This window comes from Scyliorhinus torazame, chromosome 6 (genome assembly GCF_047496885.1).
Source record: "Scyliorhinus torazame isolate Kashiwa2021f chromosome 6, sScyTor2.1, whole genome shotgun sequence".
NCBI classification, from domain to species: domain Eukaryota; kingdom Metazoa; phylum Chordata; class Chondrichthyes; order Carcharhiniformes; family Scyliorhinidae; genus Scyliorhinus; species Scyliorhinus torazame.
In genome coordinates this window covers 287,175,226-287,184,619 of record NC_092712.1, presented here as the reverse complement: position 1 = coordinate 287,184,619, position 9,394 = coordinate 287,175,226, and the positions used below count along the sequence as shown (strand labels likewise).

Here is a 9,394-nt window from a genome sequence, read left to right as displayed (position 1 = left end):
TAGGCCAACGAGAGGCGATGCCATATTGGGTTTGGTACTGGGTAATGATCCAGGACAGGTGTTAGATTTGGAGGTAGGTGAGCACTTTGGTGATAGTGACCACAATTCGATTACGTTTACTTTAGTGATGGAAAGGGATAGGTATATACCGCAGGGCAAGAGTTATATCTGGGGGAAAGGCAAATATGGTGCGATGAGGCAAGACTTAGGATGTATCGGATGGAGAGGAAAATTACAGGGGATGGGCACAATGGAAATGTGGAGCTTGTTCAAGGAACAGCTACTACGTGTCCTTGATAAGTATGTACCTGTCAAGCAGGGAGGAAGTGGTCGAGCGAGGGAACCTTGGTTTACTAATGCAGTCGAAACACTTGTCAAGAGGAAGAAGGAGGCTTATGTAAAGATGAGACATGAAGGTTCAGTTAGGGCACTCGAGTGTTACAATTTAGCCAGCAAGGACCTAAAGAGAGAGCTAAGAAGAGCCAGGAGGGGACATGAGAAGTCTTTGGCAGGTAGGATCAAGGATAACACAAAAGCTTTCTATAGATATGTCAGGAATAAAAGAATGACTAGGGTAAGAGTAGGGCCAGTCAAGGACAGTAGTGGGAAGTTGTGTGTGGAGTCCGAGGAGATAGGGGAGGTGCTAAATGAATATTTTTCGTCAGTATTCACACAGGTAAAAGACAATGTTGTTGAGGAGAAGACTGAGATTCAGGCTACTAGACTAGAAGGGCTTGAGGTTCATAAGGAGGAGGTGTTAGCAATTCTGGAAAGTGTGAAATAGATAAGTCCCCTGGGCCGGATGGGATTTATCATAGGATTCTCTGGGAAGCTAGGGAGGAGATTGCTGAGCCTTTGGCTTTGATCTTTAAGTCACCTTTGTCTACAGGAATAGTGCCAGAAGACTGGAGGATAACAAATGTTGTCCCCTTGTTCAAGAAGGGGAGTAGAGACAATCCTGGTAACTATAAACCAGTGAGCCTTACTTCAGTTGTGGGCAAAGTCTTGGAAAGGTTTATAAGAGTTAGGATGTATAATCATCTGGAAAGGAATACTTTGATTAGAGATAATCAACACGGTTTTGTGAAGGGTAGGTCTTGCCTCACAACCCTTATTGAGTTCTTTGAGAAGGTGACCAAACAGGTGGATGAGGGTAAAGCAGTTGATGTGGTGTATATGGATTTCAGTAAAGCGTTTGATAAGGTTCCCCACGGTAGGCTACTGCAGAAAATACGGAGGCATGAGATTCAGGGTGATTTAGCAATTTGGATCAGAAATTGGCTAGCTGGAAGAAGACAAAGGGTGGTGGTTGATGGTGTTCAGACTGGAGTCCAGTTACTAGTGGTGTACCACAAGGATCTGTTTTGGGGCCACTGCTGTTTGTCATTTTTATAAATGACTTGGAGGAGGGCGTAGAAGGATGGGTGAGTAAATTTGCAGATGACACTAGTCGATGGAGTTGTGGACAGTGCGGAAGGATGTTACAAGTTACAGAGGGACATAGATAAGCTGCAGCGCTGGGCTGAGAGGTGGCAAATGGAGTTTAATGCAGAAAAGTGTGAAGTGATTCATTTTGGAAGGAATAACAGCAAGGCAGAGTACTGGGCTAATGGTAAGATTCTTGGCAGTGTGGATGAGCAGAGAGATCTCGGTGTCCATGTACATAGATCCCTGAAAGTTGCCACCCAGGTTGAGAGGGTTGTTAAGAAGGCGTACGGTGTGTTAGCTTTTATTGGTAGAGGGATTGAGTTTCGGAGCCATGAGGTCATGTTGCAGCTGTACAAAACTCTTGTGCGGCCGCATTTGGAGTATTGCGTGCAATTCTGGTCGCCGCACTATAGGAAGGATGTGGAAGCATTGGAAAGGGTGCAGAGGAGATTTACCAGAATGTTGCCTGGTATGGAGGGAAGATCTTATGAGGGAAGGCTGAGGGACTTGAGGCTGTTTTCGTTAGAGAGAAGAAGGTTAAGAGGTGACTTAATTGAGGCATACAAGATGATCAGAGGATTGGATAGGGTGGACAGTGAGAGCCTTTTTCCTCGGATGGTGATGTCTAGCATGAGGGGACATTGCTTTAAATTGAGGGGAGATAGATATAAGACAAATGTCAGAGCTAGGTTCTTTCCTCAGAGAGTACTCAGGGTGTGGAATGCCCTGCCTGCAACAGTAGTGGGCTCGCCAACACTAAGGGCATTCAAATGGTCATTGGATAGACATATGGACGATAAGGGAATAGTGTAGATGGGCTTTAGAGTGGTTTCACAGGTCGGCGCAACATCGAGAGCCGAAGGGCCTGTACTGCGCTGTAATGTTCTATGTTTCTATGTTTCTAGTGGCTCCTGTCAACTAGGGGTATCCAACAAGGCGATCAAGGCAACGCTGCGGTTTGAAATCGTTGGGCCTGACAGAGCGTCCCTGCTCGGTGCTCGAGCCTGCAAGCTCCTGAACCTGGTTCAGTGAGTCCACACAATGTCACCATCACCGGTGACGGCCTCGCCTGATGGAAACTTGCAAGCCGACATAGACGACATTATCACGCAGTACCACAGCGTATTCAATGGAATGGGCACGCTCCCGTACTGATACAAAATACTGCTCAAGCCGGACGCCACTCCTGTAATTCATGCACCACGCCGGGTGCCGGCACCCCTCAAGGATCGTCTGAAGAAGCAATTACAGGACCTCAAAGACCAGGGCATCATATCGAATGTCACAGAGCCAATAAACTGGGTCAGCTCCATGGTCTGTGTTAAGAAGCCGGCAGACCCTAAGGATCTAAACCACAGCATCATGCGGGAGCATTACCCGATACCAAAACGTGAAGTGTTGACCAATGAGATGGCTCATGCCAGATTCTTTACTAAGCTGGACGCCTCCAAGGGTTTTTGGCAAATACAGCTGGACGCGTCCAATCGCAAGCTGCGCACGTTCAACACCACGTTCGGTCGCTACTGCTACAACCGGATGCCTTTTGGGATCATATCTGCCTCCAAAGTATTTCACCGCATCATGGAGCAGATGATGGATGGCATCGAGGGGGGGCGCGTATACGTTGATGACGTAATTATCTGGTCCACAACAGCCCAGGAACACATTGCTCACCTCAAGAAGGTATTCCAGAGAATTCATGAACATGATCTCCAGCTCAACAGGGCCAAGTGCTCATTTTGTCAATCGGATATTAAGCTCCTGGGTGACCACATCTCGCAGCAGGGCATGCGGCCAGATGTCGACGAGGTCTCGGCGATCGACGCCATGAAGACCCCGGAGGACAAGAAGGTGGTCCTCCGCTTACTCAGGATGGTCAACTTCCTCGGGAAATTCATTCCCAATATGGCATCCCACACCGCGGCCCTCCGCCATCTCGTCAAGAAGTCGATGGAATTCCAATGGCTGCCCACGCATGAAGAGGAATGGCGTGAGCTGAAAGCAAAGCTCACCACAGCCCCGGGTCTTGCATTCTTCGACCCAACCAAAGAAACCAAGATATCGACTGATGCAAGCCAGGACGGCATTGGGGCGGTGCTCCTCCAGTGAGATGACTCCTCGTCCTAGGCTCCAGTGGCGTATGCCTCCAGGGCCATGACGCCCACTGAGCAACGGTACGCTCAGATTGAGAAGGAGTGTCTGGGACTCCTGACAGGGATAGTCACGTTTCACGACTACGTTTACGGCCTGCCAAAATCCACAGTAGAAACGGACCACAGGCCTCTAGTCCATATAATCCAGAAGGATTTAAATGACATGACACCTCGGTTATAGCGAATTCTTCTTAAGCTACGCCGCTACGACTTCGAACTTGCCTACACGCCAGGCAAAGGGCTGATCGTTACAGATGCCCTATCCAGGTCCATTACCACACTGTGTGAACTGATGCACGATCAATGACCACTAAAGCGAGGTTGTATTCCAACTGAAGGCTTTAATAAGCTAGATGTTTCCCCCAGCAGCTCAGGTACAGAAAGAAGGCTGCTGGGGCGGCACGGGCTCTTATACCCCGCCTTTCAGGGCGGAGCTACCATACAGCTTGAACAATAGGAAACATAGAATATCTACCAATGGTGTTCCAGCATTACCAGGTACCGTAATACCTCTACACAGACTACCACATTCACTCCCTGTTAAAAAAGAGTCCGGTGGGGGTGGTGGCCTGATATTACAACATGGAAACGTGATAAAAGTTATAGTTATGGAGGTACCCTAATACCTCCGTACAGCGTTTTGTAACTATTTACAGATTCACAATTAACAATATACACTTTAAAATGAAGCAATCAGTCGATCGGGGGCCCTGGTCGTCCTCTGTGATCGTCGAAGCTTTGGTGGTGATGGCGGTGGAGGCTCAGGCATCTGTGACTCCGGGGGCGTGGCTTCGATCTCTGTGGCAGCTTCAACACCCCTAGACGGCGCTGGTGAGGAAAACGGTTGACCTGGGAAGGGAGCGTCTGCGGTGTGCGTCGGTGGGTGGGGGGCCTGGACGGGGCCGGCGGAAGGACCGATCCTCCTGTAAGGTGCACCGGTGGGAGGGAGGGTGGGACTGGTGGGTGGGGTGTGCGTGGGGATCCGGCGGGCGCCAGGTCTCGTAGGGAGACTGTATCTTGTCGGCCGTCGGGGTACGCCACGTAGGCGTACTGGGGGTTAGCGTGGAGAAGATGGACCCTCTCGACCAACGGGTCCGACTTGTGCGCCCGCACGTGTTTTCGGAGCAGGATGGGTCCGGGAGCTGCCAGCCAGATCGGGAGTGAGGTCCCAGAGGAGGACTTCCTGGGGAAGACGCTCGTGAAGTGTTTGGTTGGTCGTGGTACAAAGCAGTGACCGGATGGAGTGGAGGGCATCCGGGAGGACTTCCTGCCAGCGGGAGACTGGGAGATTCCTGGACTGTAGGGCCAGTAGAACGGTCTTCCAGACCGTTCCGTTCTCCCTTTCTCCCTGTCCGTTTCCCCGGGGGTTGTAACTGGTCGTCCTGCTCGAGGCGATGCCCTTGCTGAGCAGGAATTGACGCAGTTCGTCGCTCATAAAGGAGGACCCCCTATCACTATGTATGTAAGCAGGGAACCCGAACAGTGTAAGGATGCTATGGAGGGCCTTGAAGACGGTGGTTGCGGTCATGTCGGGGCAGGGGATGGCGAATGGGAACCGTGAGTACTTGTCAATCACGTTCAGGAAGTACGTGTTGCGGTCGGTGGAGGGGAGGGGGCCTTTGAAGTCCATGCTGAGGCATTCAAAGGGACGGAAAACCTTTATCAGGTGCGCTTTCTCTGGCCGGTAGAAGTGCGGTTTGCACTCTGCGCAGATTTGGCAGTTCCTGGTGGCTGTCCTGACCTCCTCGATGGAGTAGTGCAGGTTGCAGGTCCTGATAAATTGGAAAAAGCGAGTGACCCCCGGGTAGCAGAGGTCCTCGTGGAGGGCTCGGAGGTGGTCCACTTGTGCGTTGGCACATGTGCCGCGGGCCAGGGTATCAGGAGGCTCGTTTAGCTTCCCAGGACGATACAAGATCTCGTAGTTGTAGGTGGAGAGTTTGATCCTCCACCACAAGATCTTAGCGTTTTTTATCTTGCCCTGCTATGCATTATCGAACATGAAAGCAACCGACCATTGGTCAGTGAGGAGAGTGAATCTCCTGCCGGCCAGGTAATGCCTCCAATGTCGCACAGCTTCTACTATGCCCTCGGCCTCCTTTTCGACTGAGGAGTGGTGGATTTCGGAAGCATGGAGGGTATGTGAGAAGAAGGCCACGGGTCTGCACGCTTGGTTGAGGGTGGCCGCCAGAGCTACGTCAGATGCGTCGCTCACGACCTGGAAGGGGAGGGACTCTTCAATGGCATGCATCATGGCCTTTGCAATGTCTGCTTTGATGCGGCTGAAGGCCTGGCGGGCCTCTATCGACAGGGGAAAACTGTGGATTGGATCAGGGGACGGGCCTTGTCCGCATATTTGGGGACCCACTGGGCATAGTAAGAGAAAAACCCGAGGCAGTGCTTCTGGGCCTTGGAGCAGTGAGGGACGGGGTACTCCATAAGGGGGCGCATGCGTTCAGGGTCGGGGCCTGTAACTCCATTTCGCACTACGTAGCCGAGGATGGCTATGCGTCAGTGCTATCCTTGTACGTAAGGTTAAGAATCTTTGCGGTCTGGAGGAATTTTCAGAGGTTGGTGTCGTGGTCCTGCTGGTCGTGGCCACAGATGGTGACATTATCGAGATACAGGAATGTTGCCCGTAAATCGTACCGGTCAACCATTCGGTCCATCTCGCGCTGGAAGACTGAGACCCCCTTAGTGACACCGAAGGGAACCCTTAAGAAGTGGTAGAGCCGCCCATCTGCCTCGAAGGCAGTGTATCTGCGGTCACTAGTGCGGATGGGGAGCTGGTGGTAGGCGGACCTAAGATCCACCGTGGAGAAGACCTTGTAATGCGCGATCCTGTTTACCAGGTCGGATATGCGGGGGAGAGGGTACGCGTCCAGCTGCGTAAACTTGTTGATGGTCTGACTGTAGTCGATGACCATCCTATGCTTCTCCCCGGTCTTTACCACCACTACTTGAGCTCTCCAGGGACTGTTGTACGCTTCAATGACTCCTTCCCTCAGGAGCCTTTGGACCTCTGACCTAATAAATATCCAATCCTGGGCACTGTACCATTTGCTCCTAGTGGCGATGGGTTTGCAATCCGGGGTGAGGTTCGCAAACAGGTAAGGCGGATCGACGTTGAAGCTCGCGAGGCCGCAGACAGTGAGGGGGGGGGGGGGGGGGGTAAGGGCTGCTGAATTTGAAAGTTAGACTTTGTAGATTACACTGGAAGTCTAAACCTAGGAGTGTGGCTGCGCAGAGGTGGGGAAGGACGTAGAGCCGGTAATTTTTAAACTCCCTTCCCTGGACCGTGAGGTTTGCTACACAAAACCTCTTTATCACTACTGAGTGGGAACCGGAGGCCAGGGAGATTTTTGATTAACGGGGTGGACGAGGAGAGAACAGCGCCTTGCCGTTTCGGGGTGTATGAAGCTCTCCGTACTCCCAGAGTCGATTAAGCAGGACGTCTCGTGTCCGTTGATTTGTACTGTTGTTATAGCAGTTGAGAGTGTTCGAGGCCGGGACTGGTCCAGGGTCACCGAGGCTAATCGCAGCAGTTGAGTGTTCTCTTCGGGCGGTGTGCGGTCAGCCGAGCTGGGGTCCTGGGAGTCCATCCAAGATGGCGGCTCCCATTGGTTGGACATGGCTGGGGGTGCACAAAATGGCGGCACCCATCCATCGAACGTGGCGTCCATGGAACAAGATGGCGCGCCCAGGGGCCGCACGTGGCTGGAGGAGGAAGATGGCGGCGCCCGCATCCGCACGGGGACCGTGGAGAGGTTTGTGGAGGCGGTCCGCATTCGCCACCGGAGACCGCGGCAACCGCACGGGCCTGGCATACCACCACGAAGTGGCCCTTTTTACTGCATCCCTTGCAGGTGGATGCGCGGGCCGGGCAGCGCTGCCGGGGGAGTTTGGCTTGCCCGCAAAAGTAGCAGCGGGGCCCCCCGGTGTTGCCAGGCCGCCTTGCAGCACAAGCTTGTGGGGGGATGGGAGATGTCTCGGGGTCGGCTGCGGAGGCGTTCCACGCTGCCCAGGCGGCTGCCGCGCAGTCGGGAACGTAAGCGCAGGCATTTCGGGAGGCCACATCCAGGTAGCCCGCAAGGGCCCGTGCCTCCTTGAGGCCTAAGGTGTCTTTTTCCAGCAATCGCTGCCAGATTTGGGAGGACAGCATACCTGCCACGAAAGCGTCCCGGTTCGAGTTCTGTGTGGTCGCTTGCCGAAACGTGCGGGCAGCTGCAGTTTCTCCCCAACACCAGGAGCGCACGGTAGAATTCTTCCAGCGATTCCCCAGGGATTTGTCACCTCGTTGCTAGCAGATGTCGGGTGTAGACTTGGTTTATCGGGCGAATATAGTGTCCTTTTAGCAGCTCCATTGCTGCATCGAAGTCGCCCGCGTCCTCGATGAGGGTGTAAATTTCCGGGCTCACCCTCGAGTGCAGGACTTGCAATTTCTGTTCTCCCGTGGGCGTGTTTTCGGCCATTCCGAGATATCCTTTAAAACACGCCAGCCAGTGCTTAAAGATTGCCGCTGAGTTCGCTGCGTGGGGGCTGAGTTGCAGACACTCCGGCTTGATTTGGAGCTCCATCCTTTTAAATCTAGTTTATTAAATTGATGCACGATCAATGACCACTAAAACGAGGTTGTAGTCCAACTGAAGGCTTTAATAAGCTAGATGTTTCCCCCAGCAGCTCAGGTACAGAAAGAAAGCTGCTGGAGACTCTCCCCCCCACCCCCGCGACTAACTGCGACCCGGGTGGGCGCCGCCTGATTTCCTGAGTTTCATCATGGCTCGTGGACAGCAGAAAATACAAGCCCAGCAGAAGAATGCCGAGAGGCAAGCTGAAAAGAAAAAGGGAGGATCTGATCAAAAGGCAGCAGCGAATGCAGCACTTGTGCACACATGTCCAGTCTGTAAGACACAGATGCCAGATCCTAAAACTTTCAAACAACATTTTGAGAGTAAACACCCTAAATCTCCTTTGCCTCCTGAATTGGTTGATGTACAGGCATAAAAAGAAAACAAAACTTGGATTTGGACTTGGAATTCTGCTGACATGATGCACTGAACCAACTACACAAGGCCTGGAAAAGATTAAGAATATTTGATTCTTCAACCTTTTCACTTTCTACTTATTACTACTGAACAATCAATGTTTATTCCTTTCATGTTTTGGGACAAGGGAGCATTGGAGTCAACATTTTTTTTTTTTCCAAACATAACAAAGCTGCCAATTCTTCAAGTGAGCTGGGTGAGAAAGTGGTACTGTCCTCGTGAGACCAGTACTAATATTTGCTTATCTCTTCCATTCACTATTTTTAAGCACTGGCATCGTTGTGATACCTGTACTGTTGGAGACTATTGCAAAACTATAATGTGGAAGCATATCATCTGTGGCTTATCGTTGCATTGGTTTAGCAGGAACCTCCTATCAGTGAATGTTGTCTTGCTTTTACAAGTTTGGTTAAGTTGGTACATTGGCCTATCACTAATAAAATACCTTGACCTTGCTAAGCGCAGGCCAGTCGTCCACATTAGGATAAGTACCCATTGTACAGCTTGTGTTCAGCGCCGCCTTTGTAGAAGGGTTGATGCAATATATTAAAGATAAATTGTTTCACTGTTGCAATCTTTTAACTTAAATGATAATTGCAATCAAACAATGAAGAATTCTGAAGATGACAATAGGGTCTTTCTCACTGGCCATAAAGTGGATGTTTCCAGATGATTGCAAAACTCAGCCACTTCTCTCGTTTTAAAACCACTTATTTTATGAAGTGCTTGATTACCTGAAAATAACAGATTTCATCTGAGCTCCATGATTTT

General features: G+C 51.3%; 1 pseudogene; it reads left to right on the top strand.

Moving 5' to 3' along the window:
• Positions 1 to 8,293: 8,293 nt before the first annotated feature.
• On the top strand, positions 8,294 to 9,078 carry LOC140425481 (zinc finger protein 706 pseudogene; annotated as a pseudogene).
• The last annotated feature ends 316 nt before the right edge of the window (positions 9,079 to 9,394 follow it).